The sequence below is a fragment of the Rutidosis leptorrhynchoides genome, chromosome 4 (assembly GCF_046630445.1).
Source record: "Rutidosis leptorrhynchoides isolate AG116_Rl617_1_P2 chromosome 4, CSIRO_AGI_Rlap_v1, whole genome shotgun sequence".
Taxonomy (NCBI): domain Eukaryota; kingdom Viridiplantae; phylum Streptophyta; class Magnoliopsida; order Asterales; family Asteraceae; genus Rutidosis; species Rutidosis leptorrhynchoides.
This window is the reverse complement of record NC_092336.1, coordinates 442,756,049-442,780,259: the sequence shown is the minus strand read 5'-3', so window position 1 is coordinate 442,780,259 and position 24,211 is coordinate 442,756,049. Positions and strand designations below refer to the sequence as shown.

Here is a 24,211-nt window from a genome sequence, read left to right as displayed (position 1 = left end):
CTCTTCATTATTATTAGGTGAGTCAATGGGACTTGTTCTAGAGGTATACATCTATCACATAATATCAAACGCGTTAAGAGATTAATATATCACATAATATTCACATGTTAAAAATATATAGTTTCCAACAAAATTTGTTAAGCAATCATTTTTTAAGTAAACACTGTCGAAGTCCAGACTCACTAATGCATCCTAACAAACTAGATAAGACACACTAATGCAAAATTCTGGTTCTCTAAGACCAACGCTCGAATACCAACTGAAATGTCCCGTTCTTATTGATTAAAAACTTTCCATATTAATTGATTTCGTTGCGAGGTTTTGACCTCTATATGAGACGTTTTTCAAAGGCTGCATTCATTTTTAAAACAAACCATAACCTTTATTTCATAAATAAAGGTTTAAAAAGCTTTACGTAGATTATCAAATAATGATAATCTAAAATATCCTGTTTACACACGACCATTACATAATGGTTTACAATACAAATATGTTACATCGAAATCAGTTTCTTGAATGCAGTTTTTACACAATATCATACAAACATGGACTCCAAATCTTGTCCTTATTTTAGTATGCAACAGCGGAAGCTCTTAATATTCACCTGAGAATAAACATGCTTTAAACGTCAACAAAAACGTTGGTGAGTTATAGGTTTAACCTATATATATCAAATCGTAACAATAGACCACAAGATTTCATATTTCAATACACATCCCATACATAGAGATAAAAATCATTCATATGGTGAACACCTGGTAACCGACATTAACAAGATACATATATAAGAATATCCCCATCATTCCGGGACACCCTTCGGATATGATATAAATTTCGAAGTACTAAAGCATCCGGTACTTTGGATGGGGTTTGTTAGGCCCAATAGATCTATCTTTAGGATTCACGTCAATTAGGGTGTCTGTTCCCTAATTCTTAGATTACCAGACTTAATAAAAAGGGGTATATTCGATTTCGATAATTCAACCATAGAATGTAGTTTCACATACTTGTGTCTATTTTGTAAATCATTTATAAAACCTGCATGTATTCTCATCCCAAAAATATTAGATTTTAAAAGTGGGACTATAACTCACTTTCACAAATTTTTACTTCGTCAGGAAGTAAGACTTGTCCACTGGTTGATTCACGAACCTATAACAATATATACATATATATCAAAGTATGTTCAAAATATATTTACAACACTTTTAATATATTTTGATGTTTTAAGTTTATTAAGTCAGCTGTCCTCGTTAGTAACCTACAACTAGTTGTCCACAGTTAGATGTACAGAAATAAATCGATAAATATTATCTTGAATCAATCCACGACCCAGTGTATACGTATCTCAGTATTGATCACAACTCAAACTATATATATTTTGGAATCAACCTCAACCCTGTATAGCTAACTCCAACATTCACATATAGAGTGTCTATGGTTGTTCCGAAATATATATAGATGTGTCGACATGATAGGTTGAAACATTGTATACGTGTCTATGGTATCTCAAGATTACATAATATACAATACAAGTTGATTAAGTTATGGTTGGAATAGATTTGTTACCAATTTTCACGTAGCTAAAATGAGAAAAATTATCCAATCTTGTTTTACCCATAACTTCTTCATTTTAAATCCGTTTTGAGTGAATCAAATTGCTATGGTTTCATATTGAACTCTATTTTATGAATCTAAACAGAAAAAGTATAGGTTTATAGTCGGAAAAATAAGTTACAAGTCGTTTTTGTAAAGGTAGTCATTTCAGTCGAAAGAACGACGTCTAGATGACCATTTTAGAAAACATACTTCCACTTTGAGTTTAACCATAATTTTTGGATATAGTTTCATGTTCATAATAAAAATCATTTTCTCAGAATAAAAACTTTTAAATCAAGGTTTATCATAGTTTTTAATTAACTAACCCAAAATAGCCCGCGGTGTTACTACGACGGCGTAAATCCGGTTTTACGGTGTTTTTCGTGTTTCCAGGTTTTAAATCATTAAGTTAGCATATCATATAGATATAGAACATGTGTTTAGTTAATTTTAAAAGTCAAGTTAGAAGGATTAACTTTTGTTTGCGAACAAGTTTAGAATTAACTAAACTATGTTCTAGTGATTACGAGTTTAAACCTTCGAATAAGATAGTTTTATATATATGAATCGAATGATGTTATGAACATCATTACTACCTCAAGTTTAGTAGGTAAAACTACTGGAAGTGACAAGAAATGATCTAGCTTCAAAGGATCTTGGATGGCTTGAAAGTTCTTGAAGTAGGATTATGACACAAAAACAAGTTCAAGTAAGATTTTTACTCGAATTAAGATAGTTTATAGTTATAGAAATTGAATCAAAGTTTGAATATGAATATTACCTTGAATAAGAAAGATAACCTACTGTATATAACAAAGGTTTCTTGATCTTAGATGATTACTTGGAATGGATTAGAAAGCTTGGAAGTAAATTAGTAAACTTGAAGGGATTTTTGAAGTGTTCTTGAAGTGTTCTTCCTATGATGATTATAGCTTGATTCTTGAAGTGATTTTTGATGAAGATGATGATTAACTACTGGAAAAATACGTTCATAATAGTGTGGGTGTGTTGAGAGAGAATTAGAAAGAGAATTGGAAGTGAAATGGAGTGAATGATGAGTGGTAATTGGTGAGTGGTGAGTGGGGTTAAAAGGAGTTCTAGTTAGTTGACTAGCTCATGGTAGAAGTTAAAATTGATTAGTCATACATGACATAATCAAGAGTGGAATCCCATGCTAGTTCCTATTGGTATATACCCATAGTAAGTACATTTTGAAGCTGTGTATAATACGGGTAAGAATACGACTAGAATTCTTGATGAAAGAAAAGAATGGGAAAGTAACTGTAACCATTTTCGTTAAGTATGAGTGTTTTGATATATGTCTTGAAGTCTTCCAAAAGTATTTTAATACATCTAAATACACTACATGTATATACATTTTAACTGAGTCGTTAAGTCATCGTTAGTCGTTACATGTAAGTGTTGTTTTGAAACCTTTAAGTTAACGATCTCAATTAATGTTGTTAATCCATTGTTTATTATATCTAATGAGATGTTAAATTATTATATTATCATGATATTATGATATATTAATATATCTTAATATGATATATATACATTTAAATGTCGTTACAACGATAATCGTTACATATATGTCTCGTTTCGAAATCCTTAAGTTAGTAGTCTTGTTTATATGTATATAACTCATTGTTAATATACTTATGGAGATACTTACTTATCATAATCTCATGTTAACCATATGTATATCCATATATATATCGTCATGTGGTTTTTACAAGTTTTAACGTTCGTGAATCGCCGGTCAACTTGGGTGGTCAATTGTCTATATGAAACATATTTCAATTAATCAAGTCTTAACAAGTTTGATTGCTTAACATGTTGGAAATATTTAATCATGTAAATATCAATCTCAATTAATATATGTAAACATGGAAAAGTTCGGGTCACTACATAAAACTTTCCAGCTTCAGCAACATCACCGGCACCAATAGTACCACTTACAACACAAGCCTCAACATTTCGATCTGTACCTCGAGCATAATCATCGTTCTACATGACGTCCTACTTCATTTATCTTCGTTCGACATGATAATTATGTAATCTATGATGTTTTAGAGATTATGTACTCTAGTTCTAACCGTAAATCATATGAGTTTAATATCATATTAACTCACTAAATCCACGATTACATCTAAAGAAAATATATATGTAAGTATATTTTCATAAAGATTGTAATTGAAAATTCTTTTGTACATACTGTTAATGGTGAAAATATTTTAACGGGTAGGTAATACCCGAGGAATATTTAGTTTTCACATTAAAAATTACACTGTACATTATTCAATTCAGATTCAGTGGTCAATAGTAATACTGCCCAAATCTGCACATATACGTATCCGTTCACCAAAGAACAACTATCTTCATTCAAATTTAATTTCATATTCGGATTTTGACCGATCAAAATCCAAGTCAAGATTTAACAGAAGACATCACTTTTAGATTCCTACATCTTTCAAAGCCATACTTTGAATTTAAAATTGTGACAGATCCATTGGCGTGTTATTACCGAAAATAACTTTACAATACCTTTCCAAAATTAGTCAATTTTGTCACAGCTCCAACAAATCAACTTCGACTTTCATTCGAATTAGCCTTATTATAACTTTGATATATAAGTTTGCCACTTGATTTCATCCTAAACAATCATTTGTATCTTGATGATTACCATCAGCGTTTAATCATCTAAAAACACAAATTCTCTTGAAACCACCTCGGATTGATAACCGATGATTCAGATATGGTAGCATTAAATGCAGAGGAAACAGCAAAATTGTAGATAGTCTAAATGGCCAAAAGTTTGATAATAAAGAATGGAATGTTGAGAACGCTCAATAGAAAATTTGGTATTGAAAAACGGATTGAGTTAACCATGAAGGAGACCAAGGACAAATACGAGGACCAAACCCTATATTCAAAGAATCCATGTAATTCTGGATCCGATGAAATCTTTAGAGAATATCTTTCTCCGTACCCATGTCAAATCTTGTGGAAAAATCTTTCTTCATCAACCTTCGATCTTAGAAATTCTGAAAATATCATCATAAATATCTTCGATATTTCTGAGGATATTTTCATAACTCTTCTTATCCGAAATTAGTTATCTCTTCGTGCTATCCGTATTACATCATAAAGAAAACTGTTTTTGTTTCTCTATTCAAGTTTTAAATTATGAATGAATTCCGGAGAAGTGTTGGAAATTGAAGCATGAGTTAGTATAATATAATGCGCTTGGCCAATGTGATTATATTACAGTAAGTCATGCTGAGTTTCTAATGGAACGTGATAAAGGATCACAGATCATACCTTTATCATGAACCATGTTACATAACTCTTTTATTCTACTTAACCTCTGAACATATCAAGAAAATATATTCTTGATAGTTTCATCCTCAGGGATTCTGGTAATTTGACAAATCAAATCGTGCTAATACATTCTTTTCTGCTTAGAATACTATAATCATTCAAAACTCCATACCTACAAATTCTGGACCATTATTCGCTTAGTTTAAAGTCGGAAAGAGAAAACAAAAGCGTAGAGCTCTGAAATATAAAGGAAAATATAAAGCCGATCACAAACACATAAATTACAAACCATGTATATCAATGCGTATAGCGAGATAAAGACACGGGAGAATTAAAAACACTATAACCCCAAGGTAATAGTAGAAGTGAATAGATTCCTCTGGTGGTAACTGGAAAAGAAGAATGACAGATACGATAGTCAGGATAAGTACAAGGATCAGAACTGGATTAAGCATTTTCAAACTATTTGGAAATGTGAATTAAGGAAGAAATTATTAATATGGTGAATATTAATGGAACGGAAAAGGTAAATTTATAGTGAAAATATCAAGCAAAGCAATCAAGGCAGATGATGCATTTAATTAAAGAAATCCAAATTTCCTTATTCATCGATGAATTAAATCTTATAGATTTTGAAGATTTTCTTTAAATCCCTTGAATTCCGGAATTCAACCAAGGCAACGTCAAAAGTTAAGACGCACCTTATGTTCTAAATTCAATCGTGACTACGTCAAAAATCAAGACAAACCTTTATTATCTCATTTCACTCTTTTGTGATAGCTTCATCCATACTCTTCGGGTAATCGAATTCTTTCATCAATATTATCTAACGGTGATAAAACTCTAGTTTTCAACTTATATTCGTCATGAAAACATTTTTATTGTTAGCCATGACGACCTCACTCAAATTTCGGGACGAAATTTCTTTAACGGGTAGGTACTGTGACGACCCGGGAAATTTCGACTAATTTTAAACCAAACTCTCGATACGATTTAATATTTTGACACGATAAGCAAAGTCTGTTAGGATGAGTCTCAAAAATTTTGAACTGTTTCATATATTTTATTAACCTTCGACTGTTCTCGACGATTCACGAACCTTTATTTGTAAATAGATATGTATGTATTTAAATATGTATATATATATATATATTTGTAACAATAATAATTTGTAATATTATATGATTTAGTTATTAGAATTAAGTATATAAAATAAAATAATATGTGATATTATAATTATTATATAAAACATATCTTTATATAAAAATAAAAGTTTAGGATTTTTCTGTGTACTTTTACCCATTATCAATGGAGTACGAATTTCAGTCCGTGAATGAAATAGTAGACGACGACTAATATTATCACACGTTTATATTTTAAATTATATTATAATTACAATACTGTTCTTAATTGAAAGATTGAAAATTCTGTGTTTGTTCCTTTGCAATCATAATCACATTGATTGAATTATTAAAGGATCACTGTTTTAGAATTTAGCTATCATCTAAAGTCTTATTTAGATATGGTATGCATATGCATTAACCAAACACCAATCATCTATCTCTTAACCACTCACTCTCTCTCCCTTTCTACTTCATTGAATCAACATCATTGGACTAAAATTGATTAACTTGCTGTATGCTATCACCGAATACTCAAAGCCAAACCATAATCGACTTTGTTGCTGTTTTGTGTCTGTCACGATCCAGGATCAAACCCAATTAAACACCCATGAAAACCCAATAAAACCATTGTTGTTGCTACTCGTTATCTTCATAAACCCACGAAGAAACTACTACAAATTCCTTTCGAATTGTGTTTCTAGTTCACTCAAAGACCCCCAAGAAAACCACCGCATCTTCTATTTCTGTTCGAACAAACCAATAAGCCTGCTACCAATTCATGTTGATCAAACCACATAAACTTATCATCTTCAAACCATAATTGCTGCGTGTACTACTACTTATATATTTTGGTGTTTTGAATAGCCACCATCTAGCAACTACCACAACTACCAAAATCAACCACCTAATCACCACCTCCCAAATCCACGACACCACTTATCACCCTCACCAACACACGTTACTATTTCATTTTCATTCCTAGTTCACCTCACGCAAATAGACACAAGCACCTAACACAACAAAACACAACCATGGCACAAATCTACACTCCCTTAACCTTCAATGTCCGTAGACGTGCACCAGAGCTTATTCATCCAGCGAAACCTACACCAACGAGAACTAGAACCTCTATCAGACGAAGTAACATTGTATCAACCTTACCACTAATAAGTGCCTGCATATGAACGTTCACGAGTGGGAACAGTAAGTGTAATATTCTGCATGATAATTCTTCTTTGTATCCACCACTCGCTGAACTTTTTCTTCTTCTTCTTTCTATTTCTTTCAAACCAAACCCACTGCAAATTGCTACCGGCTGTCTTTTCCTTCTGTTCCTTTTATGGCTGCTGCTGCATAGCAGCTTACTTCACTTCTGTTTTCCTGTTGTTAAGTGCCATAAACCACCACTACTAAACTGTTAAACTGCTGCAACAGTCGTTACCTCTGTTGTATTCTTCCTACTTCACTGCTCGCTATTTTCTTGTTCATATCTCTTTTAAACAACGATTAATGATAAAGAGTGGGGGTATTGAATATTAATATTCATCCCACTATTAATCTCCAAGACATTTGTTTGCAAGTAGAACTAAGTAAATCATTTGTGGCCGAAATTTATCAATCTTATAACCCCACCTCACCCCCACTTGAGAGTATAACAATTATTAGTAATCGTTATTCTGTTCGAATTTGACAAAGAAAACCAAACAGCCGAATTTTCTTTGTTGGGCCTTTATAATTGGAATTACAATTTAGGCCGTGTATCAATTTCTTGTTGGGCCACGATTAAGCTTTCTATTGGGCTTTTTAAATTGGACCGAACAGAAAATGATGATAGTATGTTGTTACTACTACAACCGTTATGGTATCCCTCTTCCTCGCTGATTAAAAGAAATCCCAACACACACAAAAATGATGATTCATGAATAGTGAATAATGATAAAGATTCATTGATGATGGACGTAATATAAACGATGATGAGTCGATGACGATTGTAAAGATGATTATGATGATGAAACTGTGAAACATAACGATGATCATGATGATCATACAAGCTGGTAACAAAATGATTCTGTGATGATAAGTAAATAAACGAAGGTGATGAAATGAAAAGATGATGAGGATGATACTCTATAAATTGAAGAAAATAAAAAAGGAAACAGATAGATATAAGCTTTATACTTAATCCAGGTTATTAAAACAGAAATGAATGTATGGAGGAATGGTTGAGGGATGGTTAAGGTGTTAACAGGGTTAGCGGGATGTCGCGGGTTCAAACCCGGACTTGGGCATTTTTTTAGGAGTACTTCTTTGAGGTAGTTTACTTATTACTTATTATTATTATAAGAAACATTATTAGGATTATTATTATCGTTTTTATTATTTTTAAAAAAATCATTATTTTTAAAATTATCATTTTTATTAAAATTTCCATTTTCATTAAAATTATAGTATTATCAAAGTATCATTTAAAAATTATTAAGATTTATATTATTATTATAACTATTATTATTAAAACTACCTTTTTATTTAAAATTTCATTATCTTTATTGTTATTATATTATTATAATAAATAAATATTTTGTATATAAAAATATACTTATACTAAAATTTTATTAATATTACCTATAATTATATATTAAACATATTAACATTTCTATTATGAATATACAAAATAAATACATATATATAATGCAATTTAAGATATAAAATATATTAGAATTTAGTACAAATTATATATAAACTACAGCACTAAATATATAAATACTATATAATTAATAGATGGAATTATTTGATTTTCATTATATGTTTTAATATATATAACTAATATAGGTTCGTGAATCCGAGGCCAACCCTGCACTTGTTCAATGACATCATATGTATTTTTACTACGAAATACAGTATTGTGAGTTTCATTTGCTCCCTTTTTAAATGCTTTTGCAATATATATTTTTGGGACTGAGAATACATGCGCTGCTTTTATAACTATTTTACGAAATAGACACAATTAAATGAAACTACATTCTATGGCTGGATTATTAAACCGAATATGCCCCTTTTTAGTCTGGTAATCTAAGAATTAGAGAACAGACACTCTAATTAACGCGAATTCTAAAGATATATCTATTGGGCCCAACAAGCCCCATCCAAAGTACCGGATGCTTTAGTACTTCAAATTTATCATGTCCGAAGGGAGTCCCAGAATGATGGAGATATTCTATATGCATCTTGTTAAGGTCGGTTACCAGGTGTTCAATCCATATGAATGATTTTTGTCTCTATGCATGGGACGTTTATTTATGAGAAATGAAAATGAAAATCTTGTGGTCTATTAAAATGATGGAAATGATTATTTATGTTAAACTAATGAACTCACCAACCTTTTGGTTGACACTTTAAAGCATGTTTATTCTCAGGTACGAAAGAAATATTTCACTGTGCATTTGATCAATTTAAAGATATTACTTGGAGTCATTCATGGCATATAGAAGTCAGTACCTCGCAATGGAACTAAATGTTGGAGATTTCGTCCAGGTGGATTAGGACGGGTCTCTACAGATGTGGCTATGGAACCTCTATGTGGATCTTAGGCTTTTGTAAATTAATTGTTTTTTTTAATATTATAAAAACTTGGGTAGTTAATTTATTAAAGCTAAATATCGAAATACTAAATTGAATCTTATATCTGTTGTAGATATCAAATAATCAAACCGTAAACCAAAACACACTTCCTTCTTTGTTGGAGAAGGATAAACTCAATGTTCAAACTTCCTAGACTGGCACTGCAACCTGAGAATTGTTCTCAAGCATAATTGGAAGTTGAATAAAGTTTAGAACCCATATCCTTTCTTCCTGTTGTGGCAGTTGCTGCTGCTCAGCAAAATGATTATCGAATGTTGTTCGATGATCAGGAAGAAATAGGATTGAAGGGTGAAAAAGAATAAGCCGAATACTTTGTGGAAGGAAAATGACAAATCATTTGCTAGGAAAAATGTTCCACCTTTCAAGAAGGAAAGCCCAACAAAAGACGCTGAATGTTTCCATTATGGAAAGGTTGGCAATTGGAGAAGGAAGTTGTCCTATCTTCCAATCTGAGCTGAGAAAAGGCAACGCTGGTGAGACTAGCAAATCAGGTATATTCCATATATAGTTATATACTTCTTCTAGTGATTCCTAGATCTTTGTTAACTAGTTGTGGCTTTCACACCTGTAACAATATGAAGGGAATGAGAAGAAGTAATAGAATGAAGAAAGACACACTGAATTTGCAAGTAGACAAGGGGGATCAAGCTTTTGTTAAAGCTATTGGTACCTCTGAACTTACTTCTCTAAGTGGTCTTATTGTTCTGTTGGAACAATAGCATTTTTCCCTCAATACTGCAAGCGACATATTTTGAAAGATGTTAGTATTGAACTTGCATTTACACACTTAGGAATTTCAGTTTCTAAGGATAATATATTTATCTTACCTATCCACGTGATGGTATTTTTGAAATTGATATGCATAGTGTAATTTCAAATGAGAATTCTATGTATACCTACATAGCCAAAGTCTTCAAGCAAGACTTGAATAAGACATATCGATGACATTGTCATATTGGTCATATAAACAAACAATGCATTTCAAAACTCCAATCTAATGGACTTTTGGTTGCATTTCACATGCTTTATTGCACTTTATGGTTACATGTTTGTATTACATTATATAGCTATTAAATTATACGTACTTACATATCACATGTTTTTATGCTAACATAGTATACTTATTTGTCTATGCCTACATAGTATACCATCTATTTTATACTGCATATTATACCTACATGCTTCTTACCAACATGTTTACGTATATTTATTGTACTTACATGACTTGTTATACTTACTTATTTGACACTCACATATTTTACTTATATGCTATATTACATTATATTGTTATATGCTTTATTTACCAATACATATCGTATTGGAGTATACATTATTCATGGTGAAGTTTCTATTTTATCAACTTTACTTGTTTATTTTTTATTTCACATATCGGTTTTCATGGTTCTTTCTGGTCGGAGGTCCCTAGGAAGCAGCCTCTCTGCTCTACAGAATAGGGAGGGACGACTTCCTCTACCTGGGGATCGATATGTATCCGTGGGTGGATGAATGACTTCCCTTTTACTTTAGGGTAGAGGAAAGGACTGTCTACATCTAACCTCTCCCATACTCCACTTCAGTGGAATTGGGTATTGTTGCTGTTGTTGTTGTAATCTAATGGACCTTTGGAATCAATTGACTCTGAGTCATTTGATGTATGTGTTTCATGTTTATCTGCATAGATGACAAATCCTTCTTTCTCCGAATTAGGTAAAAGAGCTAAAGATCTTCTAGGACTAATACATACTGTTGTATGTAGCCCTTTAAGAACAATGTATAGATTTAGTTAATTTTACTTCATTACATTTACTGGTGAGTACAGTAGCTATGATTATGTTCACTTGCTGAAACATAAATGTAAAGATATTTTAACATTCAAAAGTATTCCAAAATGAAGTAGATAATCAGCTTGGAAAGACCATTAAAGCACTTCGCTCCGATGGAGTAAGTGAGTTTATGATTCAAGAGTTTTTGGACCACCTAAAGAATTGTGGGATTGTCTTATAGTTTACTCTACCTTACACACCACAACACGATGGTGTGTCTAAGTAAGAGGAATCGAACTTTACTTGATATAGTTTGATTTATGATGAGTCTGATTTCTCTACTACCGTCTTTTAGGGATATGCATGAGAGTCTGCTGCAGGCATACTCAATGTGATTCCAACTATGAAGGTAGAAAAGACACCATATGAGTTATGGCATGGGAAGAATCCCAAGTTGTCTTATCTGAAAGTTTGGGGTTGTAAAGCGTACGTGAAGCATGACACTTCAAACAAATTAGAACCCAGAACTATCTAATGTTACTTTGTACGATACATAAAGGAAACAATGGGTTACTACTTTTACTATCAAGCTGAAGACAACGTGTTTTCTGCTCGGTCTGCTGAATTCCTGGAAAGAGATCTTCTCTTACAAGAAATCAGTGGGAGTAAAGTAGATCTTGAAGAAATTCAAGTACTTTAAAGTAACATAACCTCAATAAGCACTAGCAATCCACACGTTGAAACTGAGCGCACTGTTGGTGAGCCAGAACGTGTTACACCTGCACTTTATAGGTCTAGTAGAACTCATCAACTTATGAGGTTTAATTATCTGATTAATTTAGATAAACCTCAACTAAGGGATTATGATGAACCCTCTAGCTGCGTGAGGCCATATCAGATCATGAATCTGAAAATGACTAGATTCTATGAATACATATATGCAGTCCATGAAGGATAATCAAGTATAAGACTTAATTGATCTTCTACCCAATTGTAACACAATGAGGTAAAAATGGGTCTTCAAAGAAAGACTGATATGGACGGTAATGTAAACACTTTTAAAGCTCGATTGGTGACAAAAGGTTATGATGAAAGTTTTTCACCAGTCGCGAGCCTTAAAACAATTAAGATACTTATTGCCATGGTTACTTTTTATGATAATAAAATATGGTTAATGGATGTCAAAACCGCTTTCCTAAATGGCGACCTAAGCGAGGACATATATATGGTTCAGCCGGAAGGGTTTATGAATCCTAGACATCCTAATAAAGTATGCAAGCTTTTAAAATTCATTTATGGATTAAAGCAAGCATCCAGGAGCTAGAATCTTAAGTTTAATGAGAAAATCAAAGTGTTTAATTTTTCTCAAAATCAAGATAAGCCCTGAGTTTACATTAGAGCTAGTGGGAGCAAAGTGGTCTTCTTGATCTTATATGTTGATGACATATTACTTATTAGAAATAACATTCCAACTTGCAAGATGTCAAGTCTTGGCTTGGAAAATATATTTCCATAAAGGATCTTGATGAAGCTACTTATATTATTGGAATGAGGATCTATACAATAGATCCAATTGGCTTATTGGTTTGAATCAAAGTACATACATTATCTTGCAGAGATTTAGCATGCAAAACTCCAAGCATGGAGCTTTGCCAATACAAAAGGGCATAACCTTGAGAAAGTTTCAAAAGTCCTCTCACAGCAGATGAGATGAGACAAATGAAATGTATCACATATGCTTTGGCTATATGATCCATTATGTATGCCATGATATGTACTATACTCGATGTTTCGTTAGTTTTGAGTTTGACGAGTCATTGTCAACATAATCCAGGTGAAGTACATTGGATTGTTGTTAAGAGTATTCTTTAGTATTTGCAGAGTACTAATGATATGTTCTTGGTTTACGGTGGTTTGGAAGAAGAGTTAAGTATTAAGTTTTATACTGATTCTAGTTTTTAAACTGATCAAGATGATTCTCGATCCAGTAACGTTGTTTCTTTGTCATGATGGGCAAGACAGTTGATTGGAAGAGCTCTAGACAGAGCACTATTGAAAAATCTACAACAAAAGAAGAATACATTGTTGACTGAGAAGCTGCTCAGAAAGCTGTCTGGATAAGGAAGTTTGTTGTTTTACTCAGAGTAGTACACAACATTTAATCTTCGATAATATATTCTGTGATAGTTCGAGTGTTAATATACTTTTGAAAGAATCACATGTACATAAAAGTATCTGGCACATTCTTCAAAAGTTTGACTACATTCATTAAGTCATTAAGAAGAATGATATTGGTATTCTTAAAAGTTCATACAAATGATAATGTGACTGACCCGATCATGAAGCCCATGATGCACAACAAGCATGATGATCATTCTAGTAATACTGGACTTCGTTATGCTGCTGATCTTTTTCATTTGTAATTTAGTATTTGGATATTTTTGGAACATTAAGCAGTTTTATATTAATGAATTGATATATAGTTGGTATGATCATTTTCATTTATATCACTGTGTTTTATATTAGCATGTTTAATCCATGAATAATTGTTGATTATTCAAAATCTCCATAATCGGTCATGTTATGGGAATAACATGAATTAAGATTAATGTGAAATTTTGGTTATATTCATTGATGATGAATAGTTAACTTATTGAGACCAAAATTCATATGTATTCATTGATGATGAATATTGGAATGACCCAACCATGAGATGTCACTACATGGATAGTAGTCAGTAGTGAATCTTTTAGTGATTATGTCTTTGTGTCCTTAGACTTGAGATGCACGCCCGTCTTGATGAGTGTAGCATTGTACTTTGATATGGTTAAACGATGTCCTGAATAAGGCTGTTATAAAGACCATTATTGGGTATAATGTAAAGCTCGTGATAGACACGTGTATGCAATATAGGATTTGTTCCTCTAAAATGTTTGGAGTTAGATACTTTTTGAGCTCCTCGATGAATGAATAAGATATTTATGTGGCCGCACCCAGATGTAATTAAGATGATACTTAATTAATTTGGTGATCTAATCAGTTCTAAGATCGAGAAATAAAATTGTTAAACAAATGAGAATGACCGATGATCCATATATCAAGTTTAACTAAAGTATCTGAAACAAAAGGACGAATGACATTTAACACTTACCATAAAAAGTTTCGAGAAACTACCCTCACGTGAATTTGGGGACAATGACGTGTTGCTAGACGCTTACCATTGTTTATATAGTTACTTGGTTTTGTGCCATGCACAAGTGGGAGTCTGTAGGATTAATGTGCAAGGTACAACATATAACTATATGGCCAACTTCATTTGAGCTTTCGGGGTCACACACATATACACCGAGACGTCAAATAAAATATATATGATGTATATATATTACTCAGGTAACAAAATAGTAAATCGAAATTAATTCATTTACTATTCATATGAATAGTAAATGAAACGAAATTAATTAATTTACTATTCACATAAAAGCGACATGATAGAGAGGATTTTCACTTTACTTATAATATACTCCGTATCTTGTTTTGAACAAAAAGAAAATCTCATTTGATTGTTACGCTTAACTAATATGGAAATTTGATTTCAAAAGTTATGATTTAAATAATCTTGGTGGCCAACAAAAATAAATAGTTGGTGGATGATGACTCATGTATTTATTTAAATAATCGAATAAATGTGAATCATGAGGTGGTTTGGTTTTTCCTCCCTATTATATATATAGATGTTCTTTTAAGGCTTGAATGTAAGTAAGTAAAAAAGATAAAGAGAACAAGTCCCAAAAACCTTTGTGATATTTTTGTAAGAAGACAATCATCATTAGTCTTCTTTTACTCTTTTCAAAAGCATCATTTATACGGAGTATTATTAATCTTATTAATATAACTTGATTATATTGATAAGTTTCTTGGGTTTGGACTAGCATCCATTGACGTTGTTTGAAGTGTAGTGTGGACTATCCTAAGAGACGGTCATACTTTTGATCGTACGTTTCTCTCCTTCAATTAGTTTCTTCAAGAAAGGTATATCGTTTACTCACTTTGTGAATTACATATTTTGACAATTATTAGTGGTGTAACTGGATCTTTGAGATCGTTAATCATGTGTATGTTTTATTAAATTTAAATATATTAATATTTAATTTTGTAAATGGTTTTAAAATAATAATTGATTATTATTTTAACTATCCGCTGCGTTAATCTGATTTAAAAGTACACACGATTTTCCAACACTTTACTGGTTTTACCTGTTTAACCCATTAGAGATTAGTATAGCCCGAACCGACCCATTCGTAAGTAAGAGACGAGGGGAAGCAAACCTACAAAGAAAATTGCCTTGGACATCAAAAAATGCTAACAGAGCATACCAATACCATGGGATCTGCCAAAAGGAAATATAAAAAGGGTGATGATTTGCTACACAATCATTTTGTATCCGTACACAACCAAACATGTTTTAAAGTGTTGTACTGTGCAACATTATAAAACATGTTTGGTTGTGTATGGATAAAAAATGATTGTGTGCAAATCACCTTCCATATAAAAATCATCCTACTTCTTAAAACAATGGTCAACTTTAAAGCAATTACATAGGAACTTAGACATAAACCACCATAGGATTATCAAAATGAGGCTTTAGATACAATCAGACACAAATATATATGTTTATAACAGGAGTGAAGGAAAGTGAAATTACGTTAATTTCATGTCGTCGGTACAGCAATATGCTTCCATTGACCAAGGTCAAACCCAGATAACCGAAAAGTCCAAGAGTGACAGGTGAATTAGCACCTACAGAGAAAAAAAAACAAATATAAAATTTAACTAAAAATATGTAAAGACTATCTCCCTCTCCCTCTCAAGTGTCAAGAAAAATATATGGTCAGAAAAAAGGTCACAAGATAACGGATAAGGTTTTCACGTTCAGAAGGATTATTCCCTTTTCCTGGCCACTGCACGGGGATGAATTGAATCGTCAAAAAAAGAATGACACGTGTCAAGATGTGAGTGATCAAGAAATGCTACCACTTTTAATCAATTCAAACAATGTACGAAATGAAAAGGATTATTATATATGATTTATACTAGACTTTGAGAGCCCATACGTTGCACGGTTGGCTCTAATTAGACTAATTATTAATACATAAGTTATTGATGACAATATCAAATGAAGATTGAAAATAAAACATCGTAGTAGATAATTAAACAAACAATGTTTTTCAATCCATCAAATGCATTCAAGTTTTTGTATGATTGCAAAGGATGTTGAGATCATTTTAAATATTACAGAAAAATGTATTGAAACTTGCTTCTTATTTGTTGTATCTTGAGTCTTTGTCAGCATAAGTAAATATTAATCGAATAAGTACATTGCCTTAAATTTACTAATTCACTACCCAAAAGTATGGATATTGCTATACACAAACAATTGAAAAAACAATTAAAAAACTGTAGATATCACATGTTTGGTGGCCATTGTGTTCGTTTACCAATGACAGCCCGAATAATTCAAGTTCACATAACTAATCTAGGATTCTCAAATGACAAGTTACTTATGAGAACAGTTGACATGGACTGTACATAAAACAAACATAAATAAAATGTGTGTTTCCGTGTTCATGGTCTTCAAAAGTGGCAAACTATTCAAAAGTGGCAAACATAAATAAATTACCATTTTCCATGATCTTCAAAAGTGGCAAACTATTCAGCCCAGATTTGATTGCTTCACTGACAATTTTATGTTGCTTCATAGTAGTGTTGGAGTAAGCTTTGGCCCCTTGAAGACATGCACAACTCCTTGAAATTTCATCACCACGTACGACATGCGCGAAAACTTTGAAAATAGAAATTGAGAAAATATACCTGCAGATTGCAAAAATATATACCTGCAGATTGCAAAAATTATCAAGAGAAGTAGTCGCATAAATTTTTCAATACAAAAAAGTTTACTGGAAAGCTTTGCCTTGTGAACCAGATAGACCTACCTCTGACCCGCCTATTTTGCTACTTACACTGAGAAATCTCAAAAAATGGCTGGAAATGCATACCATAACAGTGCGCCCATCTAATTCGTAGAACAATAACTATCAGATTCGTAAAACAGTAACCACAACTGAAAGACATCCAAACACTAATCAGTCAAGTAAAATTACAGTAACAAACAAACATTAACACATCATTATGTACCCGCAACACATATATCATAAAGTGAATAAAAATATATATGTTACCCAGTAACCGGTATGGTTGCATGTGGTTATGGACATGTACATAAAGCATGTCGTGATGTTTTAATTGGTATCATTTTAACTTTTGTAAAATACTTGTAAGTATAAGTCATTTACCAATTTTTGTCAAATAATTATACTAATCATTTTCCAATTTTGTATTTCAACTTTCAAGCATGTGGTGAATTATTAAGGAATTCATTCATTACATAACCATGTCAAAGTATCCAAGTATAAAGAAACTAAAAAGGGATTGTTACAATAGTAAACATAGATACCTGTATTTAAAAAGTGGAAGTAGTTCAAGCTTGACATTAAGTGTCGAATGTGAAGGAACACACCTGTATTTAAAAAGTTGATGTAAACGTAAATAAATAGTCTTTTAAGGCAATGTCACGAATTACTTTGACAAGTCTTATGTAGTGACCCGGAAATTTCTGACCAAATTTAAACTTAATTTCTATATAATTTCGACACGATTAGCAAAGTCTGTAAAGTTGAGTTTTAAAATTTTGAAACTGTTTACATAAATTCATTTGACCTTTAATTATCCCCTGCAATTCACAAACCATTATTTGTAAATGAGTATGTATATATATATATATATATATATATATATATATATATATATATATATATATATATATATATATATTATAAATATAAAATAAGAATATATAATATTAAGATTTAATAAAGAATACTTTAATTAATTGGAATGTAATAATTAAGGTAATTAAGTTACTGATAAAATAAATATATATAAATATATATATACATAAATATATATATATGTTGTTATGAATCTATATAAGATTTCTATTAAATAAATACATAAAATCTATAAATATTGACTAATCAGTAAATGACATCACGTAATATAATATTACATAAATAATAAATGGTATCATATTAAATTACAAAGTTGAATATAATTGATATATTATTTCCATTACTTTCATTATTTTTTTTATTGTTGTTAATATTAATATTAATAATTGTAATATTATTACTTCAAATTTAAAATGTATATATATATATATATATATATATATATATATATATATATATATATATATATATATATATATAAATTATGATGTGTTTAAGTTGTAGTATGATTATCATTATTGTAGAAAGTATCATTACCATTATCATTAAAAAGCATTATTCTATAGTTACCATTTTTTTTGTTTAAATGAAACAATATATATTATTATTATCCTAAACAATATTATTATCACCCTTATAACTATTATTATTAGAATTATTATTATTTATTATTATTATTAACAGTATTATTTATTATTATTATTAGTATTATTATTAAAAGTATTATTATTATTATTTATATATTTATATAATTATATTCAATAATAAACATTAATTTTGTATTTTATATAAAAAGTCAATAAAAATTCGTACTAGGCAAATCCTAAAGGCGATTTCATTACACTTTTAACTGTTATAAATCTTGTTTTGGTCTGCAAATTTTTGAAGGATGACATCAAATGGTATGAATCTGTTAGATGTTGTTTTCATCTTCTATTTTTTTATTTTGTTGTGTACCTGATAGAATATTAAATATCGACTAAATAGGAGATAAATCAATCGAATGGTTTAGCAAATTAGTTAGCTCATTCAGTTCTTTATTCACTACTATCAATTAACAATTGTAACAGCTCCAATTATCGACTGAATTTATTTTTTTTTAAACCCCAGACGACATCTCTGTTCTATTAACTTTTTATGCATATCTCTAAATTGAACTCCAATTCCAATTGTGTTATTGAGGTCTTGTTAGGATTGGTCTATTCCAACTATCTGTAAAATCACAAGACTCAATTTTATGTATTGAGTTAGAATTTTTCGAGTCAAACTTAATTCATAAAAAGTCAACTGAGAGGTTCATAGTGAAATTCGTAAAAGTTTTGATGTTTTGGATCAAATTAATGTTTCAAAAAGATTAAATGGACGAGTTGGAACTTATTTCATGTTTTAACTTTGGTCTAAAACCCTCTGGAACTCGAAAATCGATTTGAGGTTCATATTATTATTTTTTTTAAAAACCGCTAACAGCAGCAGTCTTTTTATTAGTTTTTTTTAAGATTTCATTTTTCTGTTAATCCGTACACCTAAAGCTAAATGTTTCTGTTTCAACTCAAGTTATAAAATAAGCTGGAAATTCAATATTTATGGAGTTTGATTTGTGTCTGGTTGATTGAATTTGGAAGATGAAGAGGAAACAGAAGACAAGGATTTAATAGAATTAAATTACGATTATAATTAGAAATACAGAAACAGATGAGTAGTTATGGGTGTTAGCGGTGAGTGGGAGGTCTAGGGTTCGAGCCCCGTCGTGAGCATTCTTTTTAATAAAGCTTCTAAAAAAGGGTATAAATCTTTTATTTCATTTATTATTATTATTATTATTATTATTATTATTATTATTATTATTATTATTATTATTATTATTATTATTATTATTATTATTATTATTAATTATTATTCTTATTATTGTTATTTGTATTATTATCATTAGTTATAGTTATTATTATTATCACATGTATTATAATTATTATTAATATTAATGTTTAAATAAGTATTAGTTATCATTATTTTGATTAGAATATTATTGTTATTATTATTAAGTATCTGAATTATTATTAATAAGTATTATGAATGTTACTTATTATTATTACTACTATTAATATAAGTAGTAGTTACCAACTATTATTATCGTTAACATAACCCTAGTTACAATTATAATTATAATTATTATTGTTATTACTAATAATATTATTGTCAAAATAAGTATTAATATTAAATAATATGATTATTAATATTATCTTTATTAATCTCAAAAACTATCATTTTTAAGCAAATAAATATTTTGTACATAAAAATATATTTATTATATATACTACACTTATATTAAAACTTCACATAACTATATATATATATATATATATATATATATATATATATATATATATATATATATATATATATATATATATATATATATATAAAACCTACTAAAAATTATTTATATAAACACTTACAAACAACAAATTATCGATTTTTAAATATAATATTAAACAAGTACGTATATCAATATATTAATATAACTATAAAATATTAACCATTTGAATGAACATACAAATTAAAAATATATGTTATTAATATAAAAGTAATGTAATTACAAAAATTTATATATATATATATATATATATGTATATATATATATATTCATTCGAATACTATTATATGTGTTAATATGTATACAAATGATATAGGTTCGTGAATCCGAGGCCAACCCTGCATTGTTCAATGTTGTCATATGTATTTTTACTACAAAATACAGTACAGTGAGTTTCATTTGCTCCCTTTTTAAATGCTTTTGAAATATATATTTTTGGGACTGAGAATACATGCGCTGTTTTATATCTGTTTTACGAAATAGACACAAGTACTTAAAACTACATTCTATGGTTGGATTATTAAACTGAATATGCCCCTTTTTAGTCTGGTAATCTAAGAATTAGGGAACAGACACCCTAATTGACGCGAATCCTAAAGATAGATCTATCGGGCCCAACAAGCCCCATCCAAAGTATCGGATGCTTTAGTACTTCGAAATTTATATCATGTCCGAAGGAGGATCCCGGAATGATGGGGATATTCTTATATGCATATTGTGAATGTCGGTTACCAGGTGTTCAATCCATATGAATGATATTTTTGTCTCTATGCATGGGACGTATGTTTATGAGAAATGGAAATATGAAATCTTGTGGTCTATTAAAATTATGAAATGATTATTTATGTTAAACTAATGAACTCACCAACCTTTTGGTTGACACTTTAAAGCATGTTTATTCTCAGGTATGAAAGAAATCTTCCGCTGTGCATTAGCTCATATTAGAGACATTACTTGGAGTCATTCATGGCATATTTCAAAAGACGTTGTATTCGAGTCGTTGAGTTCATCAAGATTATTATTAAGTCAATTATAGTTAGATGTATTATGAAATGGTATGCATGCCGTCAACTTTCGACGAAATGAAAGATTGTCTTTTCAAAAACGAATGCAATGTTTGTAAATGTATCATATAGAGGTCAAGTATCTCGCTATGTAATCAACTGTTGTGAATCGTTTACAATCGATAGGGACTTCGTCCGGATGGATTAGGACGAGTCTTCACAGTTGGTATCAGAGCGGTGGTCTTAGCAAACCAGGTCTGCATTAGTGTGTATAACTGATAAGTCGTTAGGATGCATTAGTGAGTCTGGACTTCGACCGTGTCTGCATGTCAAAAGTTTTGCTTATCATTTCGTGTCAAAAATTACTTGTTTATCATCCTTAAAGTCTAGACACGTCTTACTGCCGCTATTGCATAGACAGTGTATAGATAAATTCATATCTTAGCATATCTGTTGTTGTTACTTTGCCTGACAGCTTCCGTAGATTCCTCCGTAACTTATGGGATTTTAGTATTATATATGCATATGTAAATTATGTATTGCAGAGTACTAATCTATATCCTATAATCTATTTCTTATCGAAATGTCCTTCATCTGATCGTACGAGATGAATCCCTCAACCAGTTCGAATTCCTCGGATCCCGACAGCTATTCCGATATGGAGTTTCACCTATCAGCGTCACCGGAATAAATCAACCAATCAGTCATCCCCAATTCATCTGATAGGTTCGTAGTCGACTTAATCAATGGAGACGCGAAGAAGGCGATCCTTTCCACCAACCAAATTACCCTCTTGACGATGAACCAGAAGCACTTACCGGCGAACCCGTTCGAGACACCATTTTCTCTCATTTCCAGAGTATCTCGTCACAATTATATTCTATCCACAATTCTAAATCTTATTCATCCGCTCGTTCCAACCGACAATCATCCTGGAATAATAGAAGAAGTCAACGAATTTCGCGCTCGAGTAATCGATTTGGAGAATATAGTGCAAAATCTACCAGCTTCAGCAACATCACCGGCACCAATACTACCATCAATAATAGCACCAGTACCATCAACAATCCATGCCTCAATATCACCATCTGTACTTCGAGTATGATCTTCGTTCTACGTATCGTTCTACGTTATTTATCTTCGTTCGACATGATGATTATGTAATCTCTAATATTTTAGAGATTAAGTACTCTAATTTTAGGCGTAAATCAGATGAGTTTAATATCATATTAACTCATTAAATCCATGATTACATCTGAGGAAAATATATATGTAAGTATATTTTCATAAAGATTGTAATTAAAAAAATTCTTTCGTACAAAACTGTTAATGATGAAAATATTTTAATGGGTAGGTAATACCCGAGGAATATTTAGATTTCACATTAATAAGTTATACTGTACATTCTTCGAATCTGATTCAATAATCATTTACTATCCTACTTACAACCACAGAAGTACGAATCCGTTCATCACAGAATAACTATTTTCATTCAGTTTCATATTTGGATTTTGATTTATCAGAATCCAACAAGTGGCATAACGAAGGAAACATTTGACAAAATAAAATTTGTTAGAAACAAACAAATTAACTATGAGAAACTTTGTTAAGAATCCACGCTAACTTGTAATGACCCGGAAATTTCCGATCAAATTTAAACTTTAATCTTTATATGCTTCCGCCACGATAAGCAAAATCTGTAATGTTGAGTCTCGAAAGTGTTGAAATCAATATTCATGTCATCATTTACCCTTCGACTATGCCGACGATTCACGAACAACAAATTGTAAATAGATACATATATATTTAAATGTATATACATATATATAATATTGTGATATAAGATTTAATTAATTTAATATGTAAACGACTTATGATATAATAAAACGAGTTCTATAAATTTTAGTTTTATTAAAAATAGAATTAGAATCTATTTGATTAATTTTAACATTTAGTATTTTTACTCGAGGTTGAAGCTCATAATTAATTTTTTTTTTTTAATAAATGTATATAATTAATGACCAGTTTTACACTCTAAAAGACTGAAATAAATAAATTTATTTAATTTAAAATTTTAGAATTTTTCCAAGACATTTTACCCGCCCCTAATTTAACAACGAAGTACGATTTAGCAGTCTAAGGAAACTGTCGACACAATAAGTTAATATGATGGCTGCTAATACATATTTTATTATTTATTAGTTGTACGTTATTGATTGTTAACTTATGATAATTGATTCATGTTTAATATTCCTTTACTGTTTTCTTTTTGGACTTCCTTGCAACTTGATCATTACCAACTGTACATGCACGATTTAAAGATTCATATTCCAAATATATTTGTCTATATATCTGTCTATATATAATTATATTTACATACACATGGCATCTCTCACAAAACCAAAAACACACCACCTTCACTCTCCTTTCTCCATTTTCTGTTTATAGCTTCGATTGTAACAAGAAGAACACCAAACCATTACTCTTTTCTTGTTTAATTTTTCGTGAACCTGAAACTAAAACCACAACCATCTCTCGGGCT

At 30.5% G+C, this 24,211-nt stretch overlaps 1 pseudogene; it reads right to left on the bottom strand.

Moving 5' to 3' along the window:
* Positions 1-24,211, bottom strand: part of LOC139904017 (uncharacterized) — a 201,587-nt pseudogene that overhangs the window by 104,430 nt on the left and 72,946 nt on the right.